Source organism: Trachemys scripta, chromosome 6, assembly GCF_013100865.1.
Source record: "Trachemys scripta elegans isolate TJP31775 chromosome 6, CAS_Tse_1.0, whole genome shotgun sequence".
NCBI lineage: Eukaryota > Metazoa > Chordata > Testudines > Emydidae > Trachemys > Trachemys scripta.
Window position 1 is genome coordinate 11,955,002 of NC_048303.1, and position 15,654 is coordinate 11,970,655.

The window sequence follows — 15,654 nt, forward strand, 5'->3', positions numbered from 1 at the left end:
GAGGCCGCTCAGAGTTTCATCACCTGGTCTCACTCTCGTTTGAAGGCAGAAACGAGCCCAGACCCACCACCATTCAATGGCTTTAATAAACAATGATTACTTCAGGGCTCAAAACACACCCACACTATAAATCCACCTCTGAGTGCTATAAGGCAGTGGTTCTCAACCAGGGTACGACGAGGTCTTCAAGGGAATATATCAATTCATCTAGACATAGGTGCCGACTTCCCCTGTTTCCTGTGGGTGTTTGACCCCCCCTCTGCCCCCGGCCCTGCCCCCACTCCACCCCTTCCATGAGGACCCGCCCCAGCCCCGCTCCCATTCCGACCCCTTCCCCAAAGTCCCCACCCCAGCTCCGCCCCCTCCCTGCCCCTATTCCAACTCCTTCCTCTATTCCAACTCCTTCCCCAAATCCCCACCCCGGCCCCGCCTCTTCCCCTAAGTGCGCCACGTTCCTGCTCCTCCCCGCCCCCCGAGCATGCTAATGCCACCAAACAGCTGTTTGGCGGCGGCCCGGCGGGAAGCACTGAGAGGTAGGCAGAGGAGCGGGGACACGTCGTACTCAGGGGAGGAGGGAGGGGAGCTTGGCTGCCGGTGAGCATCCACTAATTTTTTCCCATGGCTGCTCCAGCCCCAGAGCACCCATGGAGTCAGCACCTATGCATCTAGATATTTGCCTCGTTTTACAACAGGCTATATAAAAAAACACCAGTGAAGTCAATACCAACTAAAATTTCATACAATGACTTGTTTATGCTGCGCTATATACTATAAATTGAAATGAAAGTACAAGATTTATATTCCAATTGATTTATTTTATAATTATATGGTAAAAATGAGAAAGGCAGCCATTTTTCAGTACTAGTGTGCTGGGACACTTTTGTATTTTTAGGTCTGATTTTGTAAGCAAGTAGTTTTTAAGTGAGGTGAAACTTGGGGGTACGCAAGACAAATCAGACTCCTGAAAGGGGTGCATGAGTCTGGAAAGGTCAAGAGCCAGTGCTATAGGGACATACAGAAGGTTTGGAAATGACAAGTCAGTCAGGAAGCCTGTGACCTAAGTGACACCGTGGAAGGCTGAGATATAGCTCATAATTTCCTGCCATTGGTGCACCTCCGTAATCTCCTATTCTCTACCTGTGGCACACAATAGTTTTCTCTCCTGTAGGTTGTAATACTTTGGTTTAATTTTGGTTGTTGGCTTAGCACATGGGTGCTGGGTGCTCTTGCGACCTGTGATATACAGAAGGTCAGACTACATGACCTGGTGGTCTCTACTGGCCCTATATTATATAATATACTCATAGAGCTGGAAGGGACCCTGAAGGGTCATGGAGTCCAGCCCGCTGCCTTCACTAGCAGGACCAGGTACTGTCCCTCACAGATTATTTTGCCCCAGATCCCTAAATGGCCCCCTCAAGGATTAAACTCACAACCCTGGGTTTAGCAGGCCAATGCTCAAACCACTGAGCTATCCTCCCCCCTTAAACACTATGAGGTGAGCAACTGGCAAATAGAGGTGGTGGGAAAGTATCAACTTAAGAATTATGTTGAGAGAAAAAGGGATGAATTTTTCCACAAAAATATATTCACACATATAGCGGGGTGGTTACCCTGCTCCTGCCTGCAGGGGTTAAAAGCATCCCTGGAGAGAGCTCTGGCGGAGAAATGAAAGGCTGATTGGGGGAAGCAGTCACAGGTGAGGCCACACCCCAATCAGGCCAGGCTGGCCCTATAAGAGGGCTGAGGGCCAGAGACACAGACAGACCTTCTTTAGCTTTCAGAGAAAGAGGGGCCCTGGCTGTCTGGGAAGTTGAGGCGGGTACCTGAGGTGGTGCAGTGCTGGGGAAGGACAGAGGGAGCTGGGGAGCTCCAGTCTAGCAAAGCCCCAGGCTGCAGGCCGAGGTAAGGGCCCACAAAAGGGTATGAGGGCTGCAGAGGGGCAGCCCAGGAATAGATAGAGGCAGCTGATCCAACCCCCCTAGCCGATGATGAGTGGTTTACAGACTGCCGTCTGACCCAGTGAGCGGGGGCTAGATGGCGACTGGCAGCACCCACTGAGGCAAGGTGGGGAGAGGGGGTTCCCCTGGGTGGGGAGACTCAGAGTGAGGGGGTACTGTGGTGGGCAAAGGGCACTGGGGTCTGGGAAGGACAGAGGGCCAGTGGCAAGCAAGATACTGGACTGCAGAGGGCGCACTGGGCTGGAAAGAGCTAATTCCCTGGACGACCAGCAGGAGGCGCCGCGCCGGTGAGTCATCGCCCTGCCACAACACAAAAAAGGTTTCTCATTTTTTGACCAGCTCTGGTCACAAAAAAACCAATTTGCAGGAAATACGTTGAGTCAGATTTTGTAGTGAGAACCTACAAATTACAAATCCATTCCCAGAAAGGAGGAGGAGTTGGGTAATGAATCACAAACACTGTCTATCACAGGCCCCTGTATGGCCCCCATAACCGTACTATCTGAGCATCTCACAATCCGCAATATATTTATCCTCACAACACTCCTGTGATGTAAATAAAAGCCCCATTTTACACCTGGGGAACGGGAGAGGGCAAGTGACTTACCCTCAGTCACACAGGCAGTCTGTGGCAGAGCTGAGACTGGAACCCAAGTCCAAATTCTAGACTCTGGCCGTAATCACTGGACTTTCTCTTAAGGCACCATTGCAACAAGCAATTCAGTGTGGAACGCTTTGTCTCTGTGCACAGGGAGCTTTCGGGATCTGGCCCTGTGTGACTTGCTCAAAGTCACAGAGGAAACCTGCGAGAGCCAGAAATAGACCCCGTGTTTCCTGACTTCCAGGCCTGTATTGAGATGAGTTGGAGAGAAAGGTAAAGGCCAATCACACAGGAAAATATCCAGTCTGACAAATCAATGGCATCTGCATCTCTTGGGTGATCAGACATGTAGCCTCGCATGTCTTTGGAGGTGCCACTGTTGCTCAATTGCATGTCACGGTCCTCACTCCCTATTAACACATCAGATGACACCCTCGATCAGCCAAGTGATGCAGAAGAGGCCATTGTTAGCCATAACCTTGCCTTAATGCAGCTTTTGGCATTTAACATACAACAGGTTGCAAGGGTTTTGCCACAAGTTCACTTACCAATAATGATATTTAGCATTTTTGCTTTTCACCTCTAAAGCACGGTACAGACATTGTCTAACTAATCCTTATCAGAACATAAGAATGGCCATACTGGGTCCATCTAGCCCAGTATCATGTCTTCCGACAGTGGCCAGTGCCAGATGCTTCAGAGGGAATGAACAGAACAGGGCAATTCCAAGTGATCCTTCCGCTGTCATCCAGTCCCAGCTTCCATCAGTCAGAGGTTTAGGGACACCCAGAGCATGGGGTTGCATTCCTGACCATCGTGGCTAACAGCCATTGACAGACCTATCCTCCATGAACTTATCTAAAACTTTTTTGAACCCCGTTATAGTTTTGGCCTTCACAACATCCCCTGGCAATCCGTTCCACAGGTTGACTGTGCACCGTGTGAAGAAGTACTTCCTTATGTTTGTTTTAAACCTGCTGCCTATTAATTTCATTGGGTGACTCCTGGTTGTTGTGTTATGTGAATGGGTAAATAACACTTCCCTATCCACTTTCTCCAGACCATTCAGAATTTTATAGATCTGCATCATATCCCCCCTTAGCTGTTTCTTTGCTAAACTGAACAGTCCCGGCCTTTTAATCTCTCCTCCTATGGAAGCTGTTCCACATCCCTAATCATTTTTGTTGCCCTTCTTATTTATTACACAACTAGCTTATTGCTCGTGATTTGTGTCAAGCTTCATTAAAACGGTAACTGTAATTTAATTAAACACACAAAGCATGTAACATTTATTTTTATTAAACAAAACAACATTATATATTTTAAATACAGAAACTTCTCTTATCAAAACATGTCTCACATTTACAACTAAATGATTTATTAAAGGAACCGAGGGATTAACTGTAGTCAGTGAATTAAACTGATATTTCAGATCAGCCAGGGAAAACGTTCAAATATGCCTACAGTGAAAGTGACCAGGGCTTAAGTTCCTACTCACCTAAGTCTCTTGAAAATGAGACAACAGTCTCCTAAATTACTCACGCTGTCCTTTAAACTTTTAAATCTAGTCACTCTCATCCCTTCTCTCCTCATTTTTATTCATTGACTGGAGGAGAAAGACAAGTTATCCTGCTTTTTCAACTCCCCATCGACTTCTCAACTTTGAATGACTTAGTCCAAATGAAGAAAATATTGCTTCTTGGCCTGCAGAAGAGGCTACTGATGTGAAAAGCTGGTGTAGCACTTCAACGAACTATGGTTCCAGCCTGCTTAGCTAGTTCAGTAGTGTGACTTTCTTTAAACCATCATCAACAAACATGTACTGCATGAATGGTTCGCCCCCAGCACTGAAATGTATTACAGTTGGTATGCTCGATGGGTGATTATTAGATCTCCATGTCATAGCAGCATGTTCTTCTTCAGCAGTTAGGCATCAACATTGGTACTTTGAGTCAAGAATATTGGCAAGAAAATGAGATGGAGTAAGTGCCTGATCCATCCGCTTCTTTACTGCCTGCAACTTAACTTTGTTGTTGGGTGTTTCTTTCTTCACGGTCTCTTGAAGTTCTTTCCAAATTGTAACGGTATCAGCAATACAGCAGCAATCGTTCTGCTGTTTGGCCTAGGCAACAGAAACAGATTTCAGTATATCCAGCATAAGTTCTACATTGCTCTTTAGTCTGATGTTGACTACTTTGGCTGTGATAGTTCTATCTAATTTGTCACAATTTTCTTCACACATTTTCATCAGAACAGGCAAGTTCTTATTAAACAGCTCAAAACAGTCAACCACTGAATTCCACCGTATATCTTGGGGGAGAATTAGTTTGTGCCCACCTGCTTTCTTCAGTGAATGTGAAGCAAAGCGGTTGTTACGGAAGTATTTTGCAATTTCAACATCTTCCTTTATTCCTGGAGTTGTACTTAAGTCTTTGGCTAAAAGATGCAGCAAATGAGCATCACGTCCCTATGTTATACGTTTCAGGTTCCCTTCATTATCTTCTTCTACATTTTTTTTCATCTTTGTTACATTTGCAGCATGGTCTGTGACAAAGCTTAATTCACTTTACACTTGGATTTTTGTTCACAGTTTGTTATAGCTTTTACTGCTGCTTCTTTTCAGTATTCAGCTGTATGGGCATCTCCTGATGTATCATTTCTGTGAGACGGCCAACCCCATTTTCTGTTGTCACACAAGCACATATTACTGGATCCTTGTGTATATTGCTCCACTCATCAAGACTCCGATTACCGAATTTTCCATCAATGTCTTTTGCACACGGTTCAATTTCATTTTCATACACTGTATCCAGCAATGTCTGCTTTGCTGGGTGGAGTGTAGCCTGGTTGTAATGATTGAACAGTGTCAATGAAATGTTTATTCTGAACAAGACAAAAAGGAGAATTTGTTGCATAAATGAACTGAGCAATCTTTTCATCTATGGAGTCTTGCTGGAATTTGCTGGTCTTGATAACAATCTCATCCATGATTTTATTGGATGATGAAGAAAATCTTTTATTTTTTTAATACAGATCACTTACTATCTGACATATGTTTAGTTGCAGCACTGCTGGTGGACACTGCAGAGGATGGATGTTCAGAACCCCTTATGTGTGCACTGGACTCTGAAACAAAATGGTAAAAGAAGTCACTTTCACTCACAAAGTATTACTCAATGCATTGCTTTAAAAAAATGAGATTGTAAATGAAAGACTCCCTCTACTGCAGCTGTTTGTACCACTGTTTAAATGACAATTTATTCTAAAGCCAGTTTTCTAGGGAAAATAAATCATAGGGATTATCTAAATGTATTTAAAACGTTATCTCTAGCAACATACTAAACAGCTTGAAAATTTTTTTAAATGTTAAAATTCATAAATGCCTAATAAAACTTTACTTTTAAATAGAAAATCTTCACCTAGGATGTTTGATTATATTGAGCAATAAAAAAATCATTTCAGAAGTCCAGCAGTAAAAATGTAATTGATAAATACTCCCACAACAAACTAACGTACCAATTATATTTTAACACAAACACTTCAAAATTCATAAGCAAGCCACTCAAAACACAAATTTATTACAATAATATAAATGATCATTTACTGGCATAGTAAGACATAGCAGGCAGTTAGTAAGAATGGTGCAAAAATAATTTTACTAACCAGTTGATCCAGATTTTTCAGACATGTCCACATCATCATCTTCAAAGCCATTGCCTTCTGAGCAGCATTTTTCATAACGTTGTTTCATTCTGACAACCAGATCTTGCATCTCTTTGTTGCACTGTTACATTTGGCACGTGTTCCTTTTTTACCCAGAGGTACAGGAATTTGTTGAAAATATTCCCAAATAGCGTCTTTTTTATGACCTGTAGCCATGGCAGGGTTTTTTTCTCCAGTTCCCAGGTGTTGAAATCAGTACTAGAGGCTGCACCCTGAAGAATGCTTCTCCTTCTTCCCACAGTGTCCTGCTTTGACACCAGCGTTGCACACTTGGCTCATTCTCCCTAGTTACCGAAATCCCCCATCCCATCCCCAGTAAAACAAAAGAATTAGCAACAATCCAAGATTTCTGCTTGTGTAACCCACATGCCTTTTGCTCTGCAGTATTTTATTTATTTAGAGACAGAGGAAGGCAATTGAGAAACTCATGGATTTCTGTCTTTGTCCTCTGCCTGTGTACATGCAACAAGACAGAGCAAGTTCATTTATCGGAAGTGCCCAGAACCATAAAAACAGCCATACTGGGCCAGACCAAAGGTCCATCTAGCCCAGTATCCTGTCTTCCAACAGTGGCCAATGCCAGGTGTCCCAGAGGGAATGAACAGAACAGGTAATCATCAAGTGATCCATCCCCTGTCGCCCACTCCCAGCCTCTGGCAAATAGAGGCTAGGGACACCATCCCTTCCAATCTTGGCTAATAGCCATTGATAGACCTATCCTCCATGAATTTATCTAGTTCGTTTTTGAACCCTGTTATAATCTTGGCCTACACAACATCCTCTGCCAAAGAGTTCCACAGGTTGACTGTACTTTGTGTGAAGAAATACTTCCTCTTGTTTGTTTAAACCTGTTGCCTATTCATTTCATTTGGTGACCCCTAGTTCTTGTGTTATGAGAAGGAGTAAATAACCACTTCCTTATTTCCTTTCTCCACCATCCAGAAGCAAGGTCTGGTAGCTACTGGGCAGAACAGTGTTTTTCCATGAACTAGAAAGTAAGTTTCCATGATGGATTGAGGAGTCATAAATATTCATCATTTGAGAACTGAGCCAATCAGAGGTCAGGTTGGGAGAAGCTATAAAATAGGAGTGTGAGACCACCCCGATGGGCTCAGTGGATGATCCTGATGAGATGAATGGTCTCCACGAGTCAGAGGCCGGGTCCCAATGCCTGTGATGACTTAGCCAGTCTCTTGTATCCAGGAGTAGGGTCCTCCACAGGATCAAGCCCTTAATACAGTATGTGACCTACTGTGCCAGATTTATAAAGCTTGACCTTAAGAATTTGATGTTTCCCCCCGATTCTCTCTTTATACAGAAAAGGAGACTTTAACTCAAAGTTTGTGAAAGAGGCCTATGGATTCCGCACAGTTACCTATTTTAAGAGAGTATAATACATTTTAGGCCTTCATATATTCTGTATTACATTCAGATTTCATTTCAAACAGGTTTATTTTTAAAAAGAAAAACATTATAATTTAAACAACAACATAAAAAAAACCAATTTAAATAAAACAAGCAATTTAAATGTTAAAAATCTACTATAAATTTTTTTTTCTTCAAAAAAATCATCAATTTTTATCCACCCTGCTGGATGGATAGTGAGATGATTAGTAATAATAAGCAGCTGTCACAGTACACGCACTACCTAGCTCTTGTTAGGACTCGAAGGCAGGGAGGCTAAGTGACTTCTCCCCTGCCATAAAGGCCGTGTCAGAGTCAAGATTAGAACTCAGGAGCTCCTAGCAGAGCTAAAAGCCCCATTCAAACTGAGTCTGGGGTCCAGGTGGGACATACTCTCGGAACCTCAACCCACTCTTGCAACAGGTGCCCAGATACCATGGTGATGGGCTTAGCGAGGATAAACAGAAAGTTCAGCTAACATGGGTGTGGGCTGTTTGCATAGCTGGAAAGCTGGCAAACCTCCATCCCTCCACTCTGTCTCCTCCCAGTAAGCGCCAGAATTTCTATGCTTATTGTCTTTGGGCCAGCCCCGTGGTCTCCTCCCTCTCCTAGGGTTGGGCCCTCAGTGGGCAATAGGTGGCAACTCCCCAAACTTGTATATTTGGGGACATGGGGGGAGGGAGAGGAAGACAGTCCATTAGAAAGAGCCTCTGACTCCTGGCCAAATTCTCAGGGTTTTCTGAGGAGTCTAGAATATAGTCTGACTCTCCACCCTTAAACACAAACACATTGTTCAGGGCCACCATGAAGGGAAACATCCCCTCTTCCTCTTCGGCACCTGCCAAGCACCAGGACAGATGCAGCCATAACTCTTAGGGCCTGACTTTTTACAGCTCTGACAGTGTAAAGGCCTTAGAGTATGTGTAGTGTGGCAGGTGGGGGGACTTCAGGGGAGCCCCCCCGCATTCACTCCCAAGCAGGAAGCAGCAGGAAAGGGAATGCCCCTGATAGGCAGCAATGATCAGGAGACAGAGATCCCAAGGGTTATTGGTGCCAAGGGTTGTAGCTGGGGGTTGCCAAAGGTGTGAGGTGGGGATTTGCGTTCACACAGCTTGACTCTCCCCGTAGAGCTGCAGGTGTTTGTTCTCTGCCCCTGCAAACACCGGTGTGAACCAAACCTTGCAGCACTGACATTCTTCTGGTCTCTGGCTCGTATTGCTGAGCTGAGGGCACAGGACTAGGGTGACCAAACAGCAAGTGTGAAAAATCGGGACGGGAGTGGGGGGGGGTAGTAGGCACCTATAGAACCTATAGAAGAAAAAGCCTCAAATATTGGGACTGTCCCTATAAAATAGGGACATCTGGTCACCCTACACAGGACCATTCCCCTCTCAAGTGGCACATGTGGGAGAGTGACTTGCCCTGGGAAAAAGCTTCCAATTGCCAGGAACCAATCAGTAGAAATGAGGAGGAAAATAAATTTTTAAGCAAGTTGTGCACTGGAGTTAATTTTTTTTTTTTTTAAAGCGAAAGTTATTCTCGAGCACACAGCGAGAAATAAAAGAGCTCTGACTAATGTGAAAGAGCCTCCAAATCGCTCTGGGCAGAAATAGCCAGCACCAGATCCCCTCCCTCTATTCATCTCTAAAGCTCACAGCCAAAAGAAATAAACCATCTCGCGATCTCACTGACTAAACCTGTACTGTTGTGTAGCCGGATCAGAACACAGCCAACATTTCCATACAATGCTACACCTGCGTATTTACTGTAAACACAGATGGGACCCTGCTATATGCTATACAATCTTTCTATTTAAAAGGACAGGGGAAAGAATCAGACTTTTTTTGCCATCACTGAATTTAAAATGAAGTGCAACCTGATCTACTGACCTCCAATGTGCTGGCTAAAATTGCCATCATAACAGGAGTTGACTTGTCCATGCAAAACAAAGCCTGTATTTATTATTCAGCATGATATTAAGGGCTCATTCTGTAACACATGAGTGATCCGTACTCAGCTAAGTGAATGGGCCTTCTCTCGTGAATTAGGCTTGCAGGACTAGACTTTTAAAATTAAAGCCAAGATTGACTATTCTACTACTTCCATTCATTTTAGAGACAGATTCAGTGGAACATGTAAAACACTTCGTGATTCTAGGGGAAGGTTATCAAGCAAAACAATCCACAATATTTATTGCTAGTAATTTTTTAAGTCAGCCTTTGCTAGAATGGAGCTGAGAGCCCAGTGAAACAGAGACAGGTTAGAACATCAGGAGATTTCAGTAAACCAGACTTGACAATGCTTGCTAAAATCATCACACTTCCAGATTTATTAAGGCTAGAACTAGTTTATGACCCTCTCTTTGTTATCTTAAACTGTTATGTTATTTGATTTGTGAGAATCATGTATTATAAAAATCTTTACATTGGTGACATATTTTAGGAATAGCACAGAGACTTCAAAATCTGGAAAAAGGACCTTCTTTGCTTTAAAAATAGTTGAATGCCTTGCCATTTATTACATTATATATATATATATAATATATGTATATAAATAAAATTAAATGGTAGATTTCATATATATATATATAAATATAAAGAGAGAGAGAGAAAATCGGATTTTCAAAGGGGCCTATGGGAGTTAGACAGTTAGATGGTGTCTAACTCCCATAAGCTCCATTGAAAATCCCACCTTTCCATGATTAAATGCTCATAAAGTGTGGGGCCAGATTCTTCGCTGCCTGGCACCTTGATTAGTCACGTCCATCTAGGCAAAGGAAGTGCCAAGTGGATGCCAAACCCAGCCCAGTGAGAATGGCAGCATTTTGCACTGGTGTAAGTGACTAAATGTGGTGCAAGTAAGGCTTGGTCTACACTGCAGAATTAGGTCGACATAAGGCAGCTTACATCAATGTAACTCTTTAAGCGTCTACACTAAAATGTAGCTCTCGCCGACTACACCGACTTAATAACTCCACTTCTGCAAGAGGCACTGTGCTTAGGTCAATGTAGCTAGGTCGATACAGTGTCAGTGTAGACACCGAGTTGCTGACATCAACTGTTGCCGTCTTCCAGAAGCTATCCCACAAGCCCCCCACTGACAGCTCAATCGGTGCACGCGCTCCTGGTGAGGATGTGCACCGCTGACACAAGGAGTGTAGTGTGGACATGGAAAAGCAATTTAATTACTGCGGTGGCTGTACATGGACGTAACTTAGGTCAACTTAATTTTGTAGGGTAGACTTGCCCTAAGAAAAGAAACAGGCATGTAAAGCAAAAGATAAAGGCCTGATCCTGCAAACCCTTATTCACCAGAGCAGTCCCTTACTTGTGTGAGTATTATTATTGTAATTATCTGTATTACTGTAGCACCTATGAGCCCCAGTCATGGACCAGGACCCGGCTGCGCTAGGTGCTGTACAAACACAAAAGATGGTCCCTGCCCCAAGGGGCTTAGTCCCATTTATTTCAATAGGATTACCTGCACTGGTAAAGCCTACTTGCATGAAAAAGGGTTTGCAGGATCAGGTGTCGAGCGCTAAGTGTTAGTACTGTTTCATGTGTCCCTGAATGGCATATATATTTGTGAGACAGGCACAAAGGTAAGGAGCTATTCTGCTTTGAACTAGGCCAACTGCATCTAGTTTAGGTGTTGGGTTTTATATGGTTCAGGCCCAGGACAACTGGGAAAAACTGACCTGCTCAATCTGAACAGCATTAGCTAATATGCAAATATAACTGTGGGTGCTAATTTGTATATACTAGACTCTAGTGGCTGCAGTCTCTTGTAGTAAGTAAAGCCATACCTGGTGTTTGGATATGCACAGTTCAACTCATGATACGTCATTGCTGTGCAAGTAAGCAACCATCTTTCAAAATGAAATCTGATAGCAGCTTGCATGCGGGGTGGGAGCCGGATGTCCTAAATGCACCGACTTTTCAATAGTAATGCTCAATACAAACATAAACATTAATTCATCCTCACAACATCACTGTGAAATAGGTCAGTACTTATTATTATCTACATTCCACAGAAGGGGAAACTGATGCACAAAGAAGTTAAGTGACTTTCCCGGGACATACTATGGCAGATCTTCAGCTGGGGTAAATTCTCATAGGAGCATACAGAATTATGCCAATTTATCCCAGTTGAGGATTTGCCCCGTGGTGTAATCAGTCTGGGATTAGAATTCAAGAAAGGTTTTCAACAGTGAGTTTCATCACCCACCCTAGCAATCTTCGTTTCCAGGGACCTGGATTCAAATTTGACTTGGTAATATGTGGACGATCAACGTCAGTTTCACAACTATCCCCTAGTGGGCATTCATTCACTTCACAAAACCACACACAAGTGGCTCTGCTTAAAAAAAGTCTGTGATGGATTGAGCTGGCACATATATATATAAGGATGCTTTTGTAGCCCCCTAACTATACTATAATTCACTAACAGCCCCATAATCCAATAAAGAAAAAAAATTATCACAACCATTTGCATTCCTCCATAATACTGTAACTAGAGGGATTAGACCATAGTGGTATTGTGCTTATACAAGAGCAGAACGAATTCTATTTCTCTGCACAATCATATAACGAAGAAATTTTTGAACTGGTTTGTGTCTATACAAGCACACTTCATACGAAAGAGACAAATAACTCAAAGATCACTGAGCACTGAAAATCCTTTTCCAGCTGCAAAACCTTTAAATAGCCAAGTCCTGCTTTAAATAAGAACATCTCAAATATCACAAGCAAGATATCATGCAAATATATGGAATGTTATGTACCACATGGCTATGGGAATTACCCTCCTCACATACTCTGGTATAGGTATCCCTGCCACCAGGATTTGGGAGAGATTTTGAACCATCAAAACAGCGCTTTGACTTGCACTTAGAAAATAAACAACAAAAAATATTAACTCTGTAACACTGCATTGGAGACACGTCAGCATCGGACTTGCTTAAAAAGGAGCAAAAAGATCTACAGAGACACTCACCAGTATTTTAACCTGAGTTTCCAAATAGGGATGACTCAAGGTTTTAGGATAAAGTACTTCTTGTTTCCCCCGCACAATTACAGCTTTCTGCACAGACAACAGAAAGCAGATCAGTTTAAACTTCACGAAAGCCGTACCAACCAGCTGTATAATAAGAATTATATCCCAAACGAGTGCTTGATGACAATTATTCCATAAGTATTCGGTCGACTAAGACATTTAAAGGATTTTACAGGATTTTTTTCTCTTCGAAATTTCAAACAATCAAAAGTTGAAACAAAAATTATTAAAAAATAAAATGAAAACATCAATCATTTTACACATTTTGCCTGTGCTCAGAACCCCCCTGCCTAATCAACAGGAGAAGCTAACAGATTCTTTTAAACGCAGATACAAAAAATCTGAACCGGACTTGCAAAAACCACACCAATTGAGGCAATGCATTATATATGTCTTGATGTGCAGCCAAGATCTCCATGCCTGGTAAAGAGTCAAGGAGCTGCACAAGTAAATCAGAAAGAGAATAGCAGGTTCTGGTTTGAATAGCAATTAAAATTCATGTAAGCCGTGATAGATCATAACAGAGGACAGCAACCGAAACATGCTACAGAGCTCTAGGCACACTGGAGATCTTTTTGAAATGAACTAGATAAGCCTCGGCACATGAAATTCAGGCTGCTTCCCCTTGATTAAATAAGCCACAAACACTGTAAGGAAAATCAGATCTTTTGGAAACCTGCCACAGTGTGGAAAAGTGGAGTGTCCAACCCACCTTTTCACCTCTTGTATTCCCCCTTTTGTCCCCACCGTGCGTGGTCTATCATAAAACTCGCCGCTTTGTTTTAATGGGAAACTGGCAACGTAGCTCCGAGGGTGTCTGCAGCAGAGTGGAGATTGTCATTGATTTGTGTGAGGAAAGTTAAGCCTTTCAAGGAGCGGTTATGAGAATTCACTCCCACCACTCCCTCTAAACCAAAAGTATTTGGCACGGAGCCCTAGCTGTCCACCTGTACTATTAAGATCTAACCAGCGTGTGGGACATGGACCAATTTTACGAGTAGCTTTTCATGCTTTGTTTTCAGAACAAGTAAATTAAGTTCCTTTGAAAGATTCTCTGGTTTTAAAAAGGTGATGTTTCTAGATATAGCATACACTTAACGCCTGACACCCTTGGGACCAGATCCTCACCTGTTGTAATTTGACATAGCTCCTCCAGTAGGGTCAATGGAGCTGTGCTCATTTATATCAGTTCAGAATTTAAAATCAGAGTTCTCTGAGTGGGGTTTGTTGTTTTTTTGCTTCATTTTTAAACGTGAAACTTGCTGAAACTAAGGAAAACTGGTGGGTTTAGATGTTTTTAAAAGGATCTGGGTATAACTTAACAAAGCATCAGGTATTGTGCATTAATCTGCAGAGCGGGAAGGAAAACAGAGGCAAGGAGCACATAAATGCCGTTTTATTTAGCCAATAAGACCGAACAGGCTGTACTGGTCTCGGTGATTATCTCACAACTCAGGTGGTGGGTAAGGCATGAGGTGGAAGACTGAGTGACGTTAACCATCAACAGGTACAGTAATCCCCTCCAAATGCACTGCCTGGAGTTTCCCCAAGCCATTAATGGAATAGTAAAGCGGGAGACAGAGAGAGAACAATTAGGCACATGCATTTCCAGGCACTATTAATAAAGGAATGACATCACCGACAGAGTCAGAAATCCACATTTGTGTCCAGGGTTCAAAAGCCACCTCGGAATAATATGCATTCATGCAGAGGGCTGTGCTGCAGCGGGGCCAATCCAGCATCGTTTTGCTCAGGTGAGGTAGACTTATGTGAGAAGGCCCATGGGACGGCCCTTATTTTTTTTCATCTCTGTACAACAAGATCAGGAGTTGCTGAGTGCTGCAAAAAGCAGCAATAAATACCCCAGGCAAATGTAGGTGAGCACGGATTATTATATTTTATTATCAATTATAATAATAATTATGACGATAATAATGGTAATAATAATATTGGGAGGAGGGATGGGGCGGGGGTGCTAAGAAAACAGTCATTTATTTTGAAATTGTGTTGGCAACCCTACCCATGGGTCTGACTTCCAGCTCACTAGAATCACTCTTGATTTATACCAGTATGAGAGGAGAACCCGGCCCATTATTATTAATTTGTGTCACAGAGTCATGGGATTTAAGGCTAGAAGGGACCACCTGGTCCGACCTCCTGTATATCATAGGCCACTAGCTCCCACACACTAAACCCAACACAGAAATCACAGTAACACCTAGAGACCTCATCTGAGACCAGCCCCCATTGCCTCAGGCACTGTACAAATACGTAACAAGAGACAGGTCTGCACTGGACCACTTACAATCTAAATAAACAAGACAAGACAAAGAATTGGGGAGGAAAGCAGCTTACACAAAGGCACACAACAGATGAGTGGCAGCGTCAGGAATAAACCCCTTACCTCCTGACTCCCAATCCAGTGCCTTAGCCACTAGACCACATTGCCTCTGGTGACTTGCTGCTCACCTGAGTCAGGACAGAACCCTTGCCATCTACATAGGTACCTGTATCCTTTATACTCTGATTCTTGAAATTCTTTCATTCCCTGACAGTTGTAAGTTGTGTGAGTTTCAGTGTATCGAGCCAAATACTACACACTTTTTTCTGTCTGTCCTAAGGTATTATGAAGATATTTTTAAAACAGAGGAGCACCAATATACACATTCCATGCTTTGGATTGCTGGTTTACACTATAACATTACATTAAAAAAAAAAACCCAAATCACAGCTTTAGTCTAATTAAAAATTTCATACAGGGTGAGTCTTCTAACATAAGAGGTAAAACCAAGGGTCAAATACCCAGATGGCAACACAGTGCTTTCAAGGCATTGATTTGAGGAGGCCGTTGCTTAGAATGATTTGACTTTTGAAACACTTACTGTACGCCCTTTGTACTTAGACAAAAAC

At 42.9% G+C, this 15,654-nt stretch overlaps 1 protein-coding gene across 3 annotated transcripts in view; it reads right to left on the minus strand.

Moving 5' to 3' along the window:
- ZBTB7C (zinc finger and BTB domain containing 7C) overlaps positions 1–15,654 on the minus strand; it is a 272,862-nt gene that overhangs the window by 69,884 nt on the left and 187,324 nt on the right. The window contains exon 1 of one of the 3 annotated variants that reach the window (XM_034774474.1): positions 13,457–13,574. The exons of the other annotated variants lie outside the window; for them this stretch is intronic. The gene's annotated coding sequence lies outside the window, so the exon portion shown is untranslated. Of the gene's footprint in view, positions 1–13,456; positions 13,575–15,654 lie in introns of those variants that run through there. 3 annotated transcript variants of the gene reach the window in all.